The sequence below is a fragment of the Montipora capricornis genome, chromosome 8, assembly GCF_036669925.1.
Source record: "Montipora capricornis isolate CH-2021 chromosome 8, ASM3666992v2, whole genome shotgun sequence".
Lineage (NCBI taxonomy): Eukaryota > Metazoa > Cnidaria > Anthozoa > Scleractinia > Acroporidae > Montipora > Montipora capricornis.
The window spans coordinates 36121476-36136475 of NC_090890.1; the positions used below are offsets into that span (position 1 = coordinate 36121476).

At 38.3% G+C, this 15000-nt stretch overlaps 1 long non-coding RNA gene across 1 annotated transcript in view; it reads right to left on the reverse strand.

Moving 5' to 3' along the window:
* The window catches only part of LOC138060738 (uncharacterized), a 17622-nt gene extending 5640 nt beyond the window's left edge, over nucleotides 1-11982 (reverse strand). Inside the window, exons 1-3 of the long non-coding RNA XR_011134418.1 lie at nucleotides 11893-11982; nucleotides 6545-6659; nucleotides 6177-6312 (exon numbers count right to left, since the gene is read on the reverse strand). This is a non-coding gene — a long non-coding RNA (uncharacterized lncRNA). The remainder of the gene's footprint in view (nucleotides 1-6176; nucleotides 6313-6544; nucleotides 6660-11892) is intronic.
* Between the last annotated feature and the right edge of the window lie 3018 nt (nucleotides 11983-15000).

A 15000-nucleotide genomic window follows, 5' to 3' on the forward strand; every position in this document is an offset into this window, starting at 1 on the left:
CCAAAAGTAAAAGCGACGTCTACTTTTTGCAACATAAAAATTTGTTGCACAAGAAGGTGGTAATACACGCAACAAATCATCTCAGCTTGCAACGAACCATGGTTGCGCGACAAGTTGCAAGAAGAATGTTGCCGGTATTGCTGGGCCTTAAACCACTTTTTCAAAATACGCATCCACTTTAAATAACGCATCCGTAAAAATAACAAACGGTTTACTGCCCAAGAGAAGAATTTGTGGAGTAACTTCAAGTTCTTCCACCAAGTGTAAGCTATTTAATACTCGTATTCTGTTTTGTTGTTGTTACTCTCTTTCTCTCTCCTTTCGTTTCTGTTCTGGTCATAGATCCTCCAGGCATCATGCAACCTTATCAGAGCTTCTAAAGATATGCCAAAAATTGCAATACAGAAAAAAAAGCAGCTCTAAGCAAATTAAAAATGAACACTCAGCTTTAAGTCTATATCCCCCCGATGATTGACTTGAAAAACGGCGTAGCCACCAGTGTAGACCACGGCTATCATAATATATCGAACTGGATTGAAACCAGCGAAAAATGCAGAAAGAAAAAAATAATCCAAACCATTTTCCACCTAAACACGAAAAGCGTTGACTGTGTAAGAACTATAGTTGACGTAGTATGGCCGTGTAGCCACGTCGAGCCACAGAAAGTGCGCGAAAAATGAAGTCTCGTTTATGTTTAGGTGAGGTAACTCGGGTTGAGCTTGCAATCCAATGGAAAACCAGTACCTGGTAAGTGGTCAACTTTAAAAAAAAAACCAGCTGAACTCGGTGAGCTCTAAGCCGCTTGAGCCCGTAATATAGTCAAATAGAATTAGCCAATCCTAAAAGCGGAGCTCCCTGATTATTTATTCTTACTGCCTGTAGGGTCGTGAAATAAAAGGTTTCGAATTGTCCGGGTTTTGATGTTTCTGTTTCTGCTATAATAATTAAATCACTTTCTTTGCTTTCTTCAATGGAAAAATTCATTGCCTAACTAGTGAATTCAACGGTAACTTATACGCTATCACGAAGCGATGAGTACGATATCGGTTTTTCTAGTGAAATTTACTTCGGAATTCACCAGTTTGGCAATGAATTTTTCTTGAACCGCCTGAGTTTTAAAAGAAAACAAGCACACCCTCAGCGAGTGAATGGAAAAAGAAAGAAACATTTCAGAGTCAACTGTCAATAGCTAGCGAATAGGAATCACGCTAAAATTAGACGCCATAAAAAAACTTTTTTAGATCGAGGTCAAAGAAGAGTTTTACTGATGAACTTTATTCCACTTTATCTCTGAAAACGAGATCATTCACATTTTGATGTATTTCATTGAAACACTCCAGGTTAGCTTGGAACAAAAATAGGCAAAATACGGTAATGCAACCAAGAATGGACGAACTTCAAACAAGATCCGCTGCAACACTTAAACTAGAAGCTTCAAAAAGTTTACACTGGGTTGCCTGTGGTACGCATTACACAAAAAAAGAAGTCACTGAATTGGGTGGTATTGAACTGCAGCGTTCCAGTTAATTTTTTCAAGTGGGGCGTCATTCAGAACAGTAATTCCTCTTCTTGTTAGTCTAATCTGATGCCCGGTCAAAACATTGTTTGCCTTTGCGTTTGCACCAGCAAGACAGATGAAGAAAAAAATAACATAGTTTATATATATAACTCTGAATCAAATTCTCATCGAAAGATTAATGACAATCGATCTTAAAAACAAGAAAATTTCTGCAGTCTCTAACTTGTATGAATAAACGGAAGTTTTGTCAAAAGGAGGAAATTGATCATGTACTAGGCAACCATAAAGGTGCACGTGATCACCTTGTGTCAACCTAATGAACTACCAGGTGATCTGGTGACGTAATGCGCAGGACTGGGGAGAAAAATTTTAACGCCGTATCCCACAACCGTGCGCGGCCTTGAATGTTATTTCCGACTTCAACATAGCAGAGGCAAGGTTGGATCTCGGCGGTTTCCAAGGTTAGATCTCGGCCAATGTTCATTGAGTAACAGGAAATGTGGGAGACACGGAATGATCTGTTGAGTTTTGGCGATGGAAATACTGCAGGAAATTTGGAAACAAAACCAAAGGCCGCGCGCGGTTGTGGGATACGGCGTTAATTTTTTTTATCCCAGTCCTCCAAATTACGCCACCAGATCACCTGGTACGGGAAAGAATGTTAATCGTTTGTCGTTTTCAGAGTAAAACAACGGACTTTTTAGCCAAGAAACTTCCGTCATTAGTTTTTTAATTTTGTTGTAATATTTAACTGTATATTTAGATTTCGTCTGTCGGGTCAGGAAGCCTTCTTTGTCGGGTTCCTGAGAAACGTATCTATTTTGACTTCAGGGTGAAGTCTTTACACAATCGAGAGGTTGAGTGGCCATGTAATTGAAAATCTAAACGTGCAATTTCATGACACTCAAAATTCGCAAAAAGCATTTGTTTCATGTAAACAATCTTTGCACTAGCAAGTTGTAGCAATAAATTGGATTAAGCACGAAGTTAAAGAAATGTTGTTGGCTTCCCAGCTTCCCAAATAAATTTCATCTTACACTACAATGACAAAATCATTTGTCAGAGCAATAAAATTCCTGTCTCCTCGCCTATCACATTTCAACGCAAGTAAATAAGTAAAGTAAGTAAGTAAGTAAGTAAGTAAGTAAGTAAGTAAGTAAGTAGGTAAGTAAGTAAGTAAGTAAGTAAGTAAGTAAGTAAGTAAGTAAGTAAGTAAGTAAGTAAGTAAGTAAGTAAGTAAGTAAGTAAGTAAGTAAGTAAATAAGTAAGTAAGCAAGTAAATACTTCATTGACCGCTCCCCATGGGGGCTTTTCAGGGCCAATGAAACACAATCAACGAAACAACAGAACACAACAACAACAACTGTTAAGAATCCCAACTGGCCGGAGGCAAACCAGTCGGCTATTTACAAGTGCAGCTGGGAAGTTGAACCAGGGACTACCAGGAACAAATTCAACGAGTGGTCAGAGCGGGTCTTGAACCCGGGATCTCCGGATCTCAAGGCAAGCGCCTTAACCACTGGGCCACACTGATGCAATTTTGTCAACTCATTTTCATCGCGATTCCCGCGAGATTTTTCTTCTTTCAAATACATTGTATTAGCAAAACTATTATTTCTCGTCAAGCGTTGCATCTTTTAAGTTCAAATAACCGCTAAAAATAAAGATTTTTAACGCTCTATCAGGCGCATTTACCTCTTCGTCGAATTCTAATGCTTAACACAGGAATAATCTTTAGCAATCATCCTTTCAAATTTCAGAGAAATCGACCGGTCCGCGAATATTTTATGAGTGTTTTTCAATGGGATGTCAAAAGGCCAAGTGGATGTTATGCATAGTAGGGGAAGTTCGGGCGATCAAGTTGCGCGTGTGACCCGTTATAAAAAATGTTCCAAAATCGTCAAGTATCACCAGAGAAGACAAGAACATCATTTTAAAAGCTTATTCTACGCAAAAAGTAGGTTCTGGAGGTAATTTTGAGAGTGGAAATCAAGTTTACGCCGCATGGTATATTTATATTTAATTAAGTTAACACAACAGAAAGACGCTTACCTTATTTTGACACGAAAATGCTTTACTATTGCCATAAAAACTATCCAGTTAAGCTCGCATATTACACAACATGATGAATTCATAAAGGCCACCTTGTCCACGAAATATTTTTTGAAACAAACAACATATTTGTTATAAGAGGCAAAAAACCCTTCCTATTTCATTACGTGCGTGAAGACAGGAAACTCAATCATGTCAAATTACACTCCGTGTCAAAGACGCAACTAAATAAATTTCCCACCAGTGTCAAGCATCAAACCCTTTACTTGAATTATCAAGCAAAAAATCGGCAACAAGCTTTCTTTCAAATAATTTTTGACGAACAAGAATTAGTGAAATTTCCAATTGTTACCAGAAGACTGTGCAGAAATGATTACAAACCAATAAGCCAGACAACAGGGCTCACAGTTCCAAGTTGTTTAATTCCTTCTTTGTCTTCGTTAAACCCATAAGTTACTAGAGAATTTTCCATTTGATTTCATTGTTGTACAAAACACCACACTTGTACAATATTAGAACTACAGCTCACTTTGATTACGGATCGACGGGCGACAGATTGTTGCGGAAGTCCATATGGTACTCGTCGCTTTTAATATTCCACCGCCTGTCTTGTTCAGTATCCAATAGACTTGCCATTATTGAGCTTCATAAGGGTATATTCTGTTCAAAATCCACTAAAACACCATTCGCGTTACATGACTTTCGACGCCATTGCCGTTCAAGTTCATCATTCTACTGTGTCCACCAGAGTAATCTACGCATTTCCCACTACCCTCTCGATCCTAAGAAAATACGCGCAGGAGGCTCTATGCACAAAGACACCATTTAGCAGGGGAGTGACAGGCAAGACTTTTACCGACACGAAAAAAAAAAGAAAAAAAAAGCCAACGCAGATTCCGACTGGGTTTGCCATACTGGCAACCCAGTAATAACGTTTAGGTGCTTTAAACAAACTTCTGAAAACACAAGCTAGTGAAATTTCCCCTAATTTTTACGAGAACTCATTGCGATTACGTGTTTATAACATAAGGGCAAAATTATCTTGTCAATGTCGAGGCACAAAGAAAACCAGTTGGGCAAATGGATTAATGCGCACTTGTTCGCTCGCATTTTAGAGCAAAACAAACAAACAAATCAACTTTTCTTCATGTCCAAAAGAGCACAGATAATTGTTATTTAATTCCAGTTGACAAAAAAATTTCGATTTTCAATTAAATCACGTTTTAAAAATACGCATCCACTTTAAATAACGCATCCGCAAAAATAACGGTTTCGTGCTCAAGAAAAGAATTTGTGGAGTAATAGTATGAGCTATTACTGGTATTCTGGTATTATTACGTCATCCATGGAATGTGTCGACGTTGCAACTTTCATTGGTAAGGAAATAACCACCGTACTGAAGATAGCCGTGGATAACGTAATTCTTGAATTATGTGACTCGTGTGACTATACTTTGCTAGCCCTTTACTCCTGTTAAAAACCAATTAAATTTAACTGTGACTTTTTAAGAAAGAAAGCTGTAAGTTGTTAATAGTCTTATTGTCGTATCGTTCATACCCATACATATCCCGAAGAAAGGTCCAGATTAATTAAGACCATTACGTCATCGGAAATTTCACAACGGCTACGACTGATGGTGCAATCGGAGATTTTACAACGGCTATAATTGAGGGTGCAATAAGTTCGTGTGCAGTCGTTGCTGTCAGTTGTTTTGCTACAACTTGATCAGGTGATTTTGTGTCTACAACATCAGTGGATCAACAAGGACTGATTTGGAAAGTGCACTACGTTGCGATTATAGTGGTAAGAAAACAAATAAATTTTTTCAAAGCGCGCTTACAAGATCTAAAAGATCTTCTTGTTTTTAATTGGATTGAGGTCAGTAAAAAACTTTCAGTCACTGCAGAAAGCTAGATGATGTTAAACCAGAGATCATCTACAGCTGCAACAATCATAATAATAACAAAAATAACAAAAACAATAATAATAGTAATAACAATAACAATAGTAATAATAATAATATATAATAATAACAATAACAACAATAGTAATTATAATCAGTATTGCAAAAGTCCCATGATTTTCTAACAGTGGTTCTAGTTCCTCTGAGACAGATTAATGCAGATCTCAGAAGTGCAAAGGAGGTTCTTGCTCGTATCCATGAGATTGTTTTGGTAATTATAATAGTTATAATAATTAAGAGTTAAGGGTGGAGGTTGCAAGGATGTGAGGGTTTCCTATTTCAAGGCCTTGGGCTCAGTCCCAGTGAAGTTGAAAAGCTATCTGGATCAACCAGGTATTGACTGTAGCATCAATCACGTTTCTCCAGAAATCTGCTTTTCTGGGAACAACGCACATTTTAAAAGAGGTGCTTTCTGTCTGTAGTCCTTGATGTGACTTGAAAGTTGGGAGAATTAATTAATCCTATAATGTTCAACTCCAGTATTACTGTGTGAGTTCCAGATAATAATAATACTAACAATCATCATCATCATCATCAATAATAAAATTTATGATAACAATAAAGTCTGCTTATCATTCTGATGCCATCTGCAGTAAATAATGAAATGGTTATACTTGTCAAAGAACACTTCAAATTTCTTACACAGTAGTAGCACACATCATGCTTGATACAAGACGGAGTAAAGGTTCCTGTCCATCCAGCTATTTTCGCCCATATAGTACTACATCCATCATGCTTCACAAGACACCCACTGTCAGGCTTCAGGGCAGGATTAGAACTGGCATAATAATAATAATAATAATAATAATAATAATTTAATTCTTAAATGCATTTAAAAATCTCAATGCTTTTATAATATATTTAAATGATAAATAAAATAAATAAAACAATTATATTTACATGTATTAATAAATAATAGAAAAATAATATACTGAAAAACTCATGAAATCAAAAAAAAAAAAAAAAAAATTTGGCCCAAGCAATTTGGCCCAGGGATTTTCGCACTACACCTCCTTCTCCTTCTCCTTCTCCTTCGCCACCAGCCAGAAACGTCGGGAGCAAATGCTATCATCATGATGACTCCAATCAGCAGGGCCAAGTAAACTATAGTCGTGAACTTCATGACTGAAAAACAAAAAAAAAAGATGCAAGTTTCGCTAGTAAAATAACTAAATTTAAAATTAATTAAATTTGAACTCCGGGAATGCACTGGGTTTTCATACCAATGTTTTGTTTTTTTTTTTCTTCCACTGACTCAATTTGTCCGCTGATCACGTGAATGAAGTACACCGAAAATCGCCAATGGGGTTCAAGAAAATTGCGCAATAGGCCTTTTTGCAACAATTGGTCACGTGACCTGTTTTTCGCAAACACGATGATTCTGCTGAGTACATGAAATTATTTTTCCAGAAATAAAATGAGTAGCTTAGAATATGCTACTATGCCGATTCTCGTAAGCATAACGCTTAAACTGGTGTTTTTACAGTTAAAAGAAGTTATATCGATTTGTACGGGACCAGGAGCCATAAACACGGCCTCTCTTGTTTCTTCGAAACACAAACAAAGGCAAAAACGATCCACCATTCTAGGGACACAGCTTACTTCTGGTAAACGGCAGACTGAAATGTGGTCTTTACAAAACATTAAGAAAGTTACATGACCCCATGAAATACTTAACAGAGACACATGAGCAGGAGACTCGCATTTACATAAATTTAGATCAATTTGCACGATTTAAATACAGTATTACTGCTTTATTTGTCATAGTTAGACAATGACTTTACTCTGATTGGCCTTTTAAAGCAGTGCGTGCAGAGCCGAGGAACTCGTGGCGTTCTAAAAATAGAAAGATACGCAAGGGTTCGTTCTAAAAATAGAAAGATACGCGCAAAGGTTGACTCAAAGATCTACTGCATATGGAGGATCCTAGTAATGGGCTCCTGGCCATAAACAGCATAACTATTTATTGCATATTTTCATTTTATTCCTCACTGTACAACTGACGATGGATGATGTCTCTTCCGAAATATATTTTGTCTTCATTAAAAAATGAACTTCAAAAACATCGTGTGGCTCATCAAGGTCTAATTGTATTGTTTTGATTGACAGGCTATTGTTATGCAAGGAAGACATTGAAACAATGGCAAGAGCGCCATTCTTCAAAAGGCCAGCAACTATGAAAGGACAGTAATTTTTCCGTGGGATGCCTGTGTAACAGGCAGCCCAAAGGTAAAAAAACCAGTCGGGTGTCTTTTTCTTCATCGTAGTCAGATATGGCAATTAACCACGTGCTTGCGCTTCACACTGAGATTAAAGCGCTGTTGGCTGGGGTTGCTACCTGGATGGATGACGGCACTTAGGATCCTGCGTGGTTGACTTTTTTTTCTTGTGTTTTTTGTTTTTCTTCTTCGTAGTCGTAAATTGCATTTTTTTTTAAATCCCTACGCCCGCGGAAAGCGTCATGAAAAGACTTTTGCCAGACCTGACCCGCTGGTGAACTCGGATTGAGATGTTATTGCGTCTTCACAAACTGGTTTTGCATTGAATTTATAACATTTTGCGGGATTTGGGGGCCCATTCATGGAGTAGGTACGAGTGTGCGAAGGTAAGAAATATTGTGTAGTCTAAGATATAAGTTAACGTCAAATCACAATTTCGGAACATCTCAGTAAAATTTGCAACATGGATCGAGAAACCGAGCCCGGGGTGGGGGGGGGGGGGGGGACTCCCATATGGAACAGACGGGGATGGTCGTCGGACATTTTGATTTTAACCAACCTCGTTCCCAGGGCTTTTCTCCGCCGAGGAGAAGGTGTGCGGAGAAAAAGCCTGGGAACGAGGTTGGAATTTAACCCTTAAAGGAGACCACCTGGGCGTGGCTCAAGCTTTTTGTGACCCCTAAAAGGAACCAATCTGGGCGTGGCTTATGCAAATTTTGACCCCTAAAAACAAGTTAAGGGCCCACAGACGGATTTTCGCGCGTTGCTTAGGAAGTGAAATGTTACTTCCGGTAACTGACGTCATCATATCATGAGCTGACAAGAAAACCCTCTCACAAGCAAAAGTCACCGCACAAACTGTTGTTTCCATCGAACATTTTCCTCGCCCTTCCTCGCGCTCGTTCTCAGATCAATTGCGCATGCGCAAACGAACTGACTTCCGGTTTGAGAAAAAAGCTAAATTTCCGGCGATTTGAATTAAATTAAATTTTCTTTACATGGCACGTTTCACCCCCAAATACAGAATATAGCTAAGCATTGATTTTTTAAAATCATTTTTTTTGAAAAAAAATATGGGTATTTCAGTATCGTTTATGTCTTTAAAAGGAATATTTTTCGAAATAAAAAGAAAACTATGCTTGGCTGGATGCAAAAACGAATACAAATTATCAAACCATCGATTAAATACCCAAATTGCGAAGCACTGAGACAAATTTAGAGTGATCATTTAAAGGTCACGTGACCATGGACGTGGAATGATGACGTCATATTTATTGTCATTGGCTTACAAAAGTCGGAAAATAACCAAAATAATGCCAAATTTTCTCGAATTACATAACCATTACATCCTTAGCAACGCATCCCTCTGAAGTAAACTATGTAAATGCAAGGAAACCGCTGTGGGTCAGTTTGAAACTTTATTTTCATTATTTTGTAACCTAAGGCTTAAGGTTTACATTGGACATAGCATCATGAGAATTGTTTGTGAGAAGGAAAAACATAAGAATATCAAGAATACGAAAATTGAATATGTTCAATATTCTTCAGCTTTTGCTCTCTGAGTTCATACTTAAAATTCTTATTCTGGTAAGCTTCCAGGCTTATGGTCGCTTGTGTAATGTTTAGCCCTAAGTTTAATTCTGCTACTACTTTTCACTTCTGCTGACTTTGAATGAACGGTATTATAATAATTTACCGGTATTATTTATTTGTGTACAGTGGTGGCCATACAGCAAACCTGTGTACATTCTCGGCCATACTGTTCCAAACTCTGCTTACAAAGAAGACACCAATTAACCAATGCTACAAATTCTCAGTCCAAAATTATGCATGCCAATGGTATGCACACAACATCAACAATCCAACCAAAAAAGCATACAGCACCCTTCACAAATTCATACATTCGGTTTTTTAAGAATTATATTTTAATTTTGCTTTTTATTCAATTCTTAATTGGCAACAGTTGCACTGTTGCACTACATTTGAAATTTAGGAGTTCATACTACCCTGAAGTATTATAAGGTGCCTTGTTTTTGTATTTGTAAATAAGCTTAATTAATTCTAATTCGGTTTGTACACAAAACAAAGCAAATAAATAAAAATAAATTTAAAATAAATGAAGAGGTCGATCTTCATTCAGTATTCCAAAGAAATGTCACCTTAATTTCCCGGCATTCCTCGATAATCTTTAGTAAAAGTAAACTCTGATCGCTGCTGTACTGAGTGTTTCCGTTGGCAAATTTACCGTTTATCCCTTTCCCTCCCAAGAGAGACACTTATAGATTTTACTCTGTCTAACGCCAGACGATTTTACTCGTCAATGGGAAACCCCACGGGAGTGAAAGGGTTAACAACAGCTAGATTCACTCAAAAACTATGTCCCCATTAACCCTTTAACTCCCAAGAGTGACACTTATAGATTTTACTCTGTCTAAACCCAGACGATTTTACTCGTTAGCGGGGAATCCCACAGGAGTGAAAGGGTTATCAGTTAAAGATAACCTTTAAATTATTTATCTTTAGTACAACACGTATCAGCTACTTAGAGTTACAGGGTTATCTGTCTGGCAAACTTTCGCCACTTTCCAAATTTTACCCGTGGGTTTCTTCGCGCAGACTAAGCACGGTGGTTTGCTGTAACCGGACAATTTGTTTAACTGTTTCTGCATCCCACGGAAACGCTCTTACGCGTCTTGTTCTTCGTTAATTAGTTAAAAAATGAAATTCTAGAAGGGTTAATCATGTATCTTTCATTGCCTTTATTTACCAGTAGCCTAGATAGCATATAAAGTACCTGAATACTAATTTGTAAGTGTTCCCATACGGAAATATGTCTCGTTTTCAACGTAAATGGACACATCTTAAAGATGTTAGAACCAAAAACTGAAATCAGAATTCAGCAGACGAATCCTTCATCTTCAAAGCCCGTTGGATCCTATCATATCTTGTACCAATGAAGGCTGGTAAAAACGAAAGGTCTTAGGCCTCTTTAGGCAGATTGTAATTGAAGTCAATAAAGGTTCTTCTAAACTTGAATAATGAGCGCGCCATCTTTGTGAATAATTAATAATGTCCGGTCATTCGGCGCGATGTGGTGAGTTTTGCCTTGTAATAGATTCTTTGGAATGTAACTGCAACAGGTTAATAGTGCCAACATCAGGCTGAAATCATGCAGGGCTAGTAGGAAAATGAATCCAAACCGGAAATTCCTGACAGTGGCGTGATGTAAGATCACCACGAAAAAAAACGAAAAATAACAAGAACTCAGACGTGGGAAAAGTCGTTCAAATATAGCTTGGGCTTTCAAATTCCCAAACTTTACATTTTACTGGTATACTGTACAACAATAATCAGAAGTTGTTAGTTGAAGTTCAGTTAGGCCTGGCTGCAAGTTATGCGGATTACAAGAATTTTGAGGAAATGAAAGATGCTCAACGATGTCGGACCACAACACCGGGAACTTTGTCCCATATTATTCTTGAACAGTGCGTGGATTCTTTAACCTCACTCACACCCGGTTATTAGTTATCATCGGTAGCGATCGGAACCTAATGGTTATAGCCGGCCTAATCCGAGAACACCGGAGCGTCTAAACATTTGGGGAAGTAATTACAAAGGCAGCACTTTCTGAGCAGTTATTTTAAGTCCGGGCCAGAGTTTGAACCGGTGATGGTACCCACGATAGTCGGACCCTCAATCAACTGAGCTATAGTTCGGTAAAGAAATCTTAAATCAGTTTGAAAAGTGAGTTTCCTCCGGCTTTACACCCCTGGCACGACGCCATCTAAGCCGACCAAAAAATAAATTGTTCAAATGTTACAGTTCGCTAGAAGGTAAAACTTGATGGACCAAGCGTTTTTGTACGACGGACGGTATCCAACAGTTTATGTGTTTTCCCGTTTTCCTTGCCGTAACCCCATCACATTTCATTGCTAATCGCTTGTACTCCAAGAGACGGCGCTTTGACGGTTTGGAAATTACGGCGAAAGAACGCTCTTTTTCGGCTACCGTCCTTGGATCAAGTGTCTTTGTTTGAGCTCCGCCTAATCGAGACTTACAATAGCAGGGAATGCTAGAAAACGAAGCTAGATAGCGATAACGTATTACATAATGAAAGAATAAAGATCTCTCAAACTTGCCTTATAAGTGTTTGCAGTCCAACACCACACAGCCAAGACTGTGAGACTTTCAACGAGCGCCAGTCGATTTTCTGGATAGCATAGCTCCGCCCTTATCTTCAGTTGGCTCATTGACAATATCATGCCACTCACGTGATCAGATTTAAGCGAACAAATTGTAAACATAAATATAGGTGAGTTTCAATATGGCAGAATTTCGAAAAGTTTAGAAACGAACTTGGTGTGCTTGAAATCACAGATTGACATTGAACTTGTTATTGTTCATTTGTTATATAGTGCCAAGAAATACGAATGAAAGTCTGTAAAAAACTCGCATTATATCATCTGTTTAGTTCTCGAGTATGATGTCTCTTATGGGATTAGAAATCACATGCTTAGGACAAGAAGATCACGTGTTAATTGGCATGATCGTACAAAAAGAACTGCTGTTTCGTCGGTTGTCATGATAAAGTCCTGTTTTCATGATGACAACCGTGTATTTGTACCGTTGCAGTTCTTCTGTGGGATGCTATAGGCAGACCACGGTGGAAATCCTAGATATTTCCTTTACATTCTTTTTTCGTGTTTTTTTTTTTTTCATTAGTCTTGGAAATACATGAGACAAGAAATATAAGTGATAGAAACCGACGTTTCGTTGCATCTTGCGCCATTATCAAGGTTACATAACAGGCCGGGGCACCCAACGTCAATTTTGAGATCCAGAATTTTCGGATCATTTGTTGTAAAATGTCTTGCTTGCCTGCCCGTCCTAGGATTTTCGAACATCTAAAAAATGGTAAAATTGCCCATTTTTAACGGATTTTTACCCTTAAAAGGTCACCTAGAATTTTCGCGAGCCTTTTTTTCTGGCTGAAATTTCGAAAAGGTAAGTTTTGATCCCTATAATTTTCGGATCACTAGACTTTCAGCTAGAAAATCCGAACAGATGAAAAATTTTTAGGGGATAAAAATATGCCTATATCTACCATTTAAATACCAAAATATGTTTAACAACTGTATGTTTAAGTGGTTTTGGACTATATTCTCGTTGGGTGCCCCTGACATAATTAATGATCATCAATGCGGTTTGTGAGAGGCTAAGTTGAAGCGAATTTGCATAAAAGTGTGCCAAGCTAATTACATGAATACTTTAGCACCAAGAGAATCAGACTGTACATTCAGTGCTGGTCCGGATAGTTATCTACTATAAAGATCAGGATACTGCAGCGTGCTAAGAAATTGTTCGGAACAGCAGTGTTATGTACTTTGGAATAATGCTTGTAAACAGATGTCGCCTTTTGACGGTGTCTCTCAACGCGCGTGTGGAGGTGGCCCTTTGTGTACCCGACATCACACAGGCTCCTGTATCCCGTAGGAAGTGTGTCATTTCTCCCGACCCGCGATTCGACTGGCTCGGGCACATACGTCGCTCGACTTGCGTCCCGTAGACGACCATTGAATGTTAACGATGTTTACAGTGTATTTAAAACATTTTGCGCAATTTCGAACATGGCGGCTGCATTTTCAGCCTTCAGATTACATCTTGATGGAAAGAAGCGAAAATTTGCTTTCTGGCTCATTTTTGAAGTGGATGAGGCATTAATTTGATTGAACATGGGTAGTGATTTCACATTCATTTAAATTTAAAAAAAGTCCAAATATTATTTATTTTGATGAATCATTGTTTGCTTGAGAATGGCAAGCCGTTAAGGAGAATTTTTTACGTTATTTCTAGATCATTGGTTCGTTCTCATGTGTTCCACTGTGAACATCACTGCAATTGCATAGAACGAATACGACAATTGACCTGTTTCTTGCGAACCTGTTTATTCAGTAGTTCCAAAACATTTTGTGAATCGAACCAGTGCGTTCAGTTGGCCATTGTGCCAAACATTTTGTGAATCGAACCAGTGTGTTCAATGGGCCATTGTGCCAAGCACTTATCAATTGAACCAGTGTGTCAACACCCATTATTAAAAAGCACTGTTTGCGGGGGATTCCAACGCTATTCCTCCCAATAAAGGAATAAAAAACTTGACTGAAAAGAACATTAGAGACAGTTGTGCCTCAAGGGTTTGCATAACTAGCTGCCCAGAATTCTCCTAACTCCCCGAGTGTTTGTATGAGGCTATGTAAATACGGAAAAAGTCCTCTTCTTTTATAAAATATTTCTCAAAAATAATTCGACAAATAAAGGAAAACGCTGGTTTTTCTTTACTTCCAGGTTTTCTTGATACACGCACATATTTCAAGTAAAGCTATGATCTTCGCAGTTATGAACGCAACTTTTGGGGTTTGAACCCGTGACCTCGCGATTCCGGTGCAACCCTCTAACCAACTGAGCTATGAAGCCATGAATCAAATATGAACTGCGGATATGAAATCAAGTGAAGCTATGATCTTCCCAGTTATGAACGCAATTTTTACAATTGCGTAGAGAAGCCTGAAATATTCAGGACTTTGTGGGTTCTAATGGTCCCGTGAGGAATGAATCAATGATGAAATGGCCAAATGACCAGCTCCCAACGTCAAGTGTTCTGTCTGTTTAACCCGCCAATAGAGGACGTGCTACTCTCGGGGAAGTTGGGAAATTCTCTACCTTTATGCAAACCTTCGACTGCGTCTCGGGTTTGTGTAACTGTCTCGAATTCTCCCAACTCCACCTCGTGTTTAGATGAGGCTATGGAAGAACGAAAAGAAGTCCTCTATTGCTTTTGTAAAATATTTCTCACAGATAATTCAACAGGTGAAGGAAAATGATGTTTTTTTTAAATTCTTAATTTTCTGGACTCACGCTCATATTTCCTACCAACCAATCAAAACGCGCGAGTAATTAAGGGCTTGATAGGTATGTATATAAAGCCGAAATCAAATTTAACTGTAAATGGTTTGTTTTGCTTTTAAAGCCAATACACACCAAGCGACAAGTCGCTGCAGCACGTCTCGCCGTTTTTGTGAAAATCTCTGCCGCTGTGATCAATCGCACAAATACAAACTGGTTTAATTCTGTGTAACAGATCGAAGTGACGAAATTAGTAATATCGTGTGTTCATTTCTGTGACTCGTCGCGGGACAAATTTTGATCGGCTTTTAACTTTCCATGCATGATGATCCGTAAGTAACCTGTTT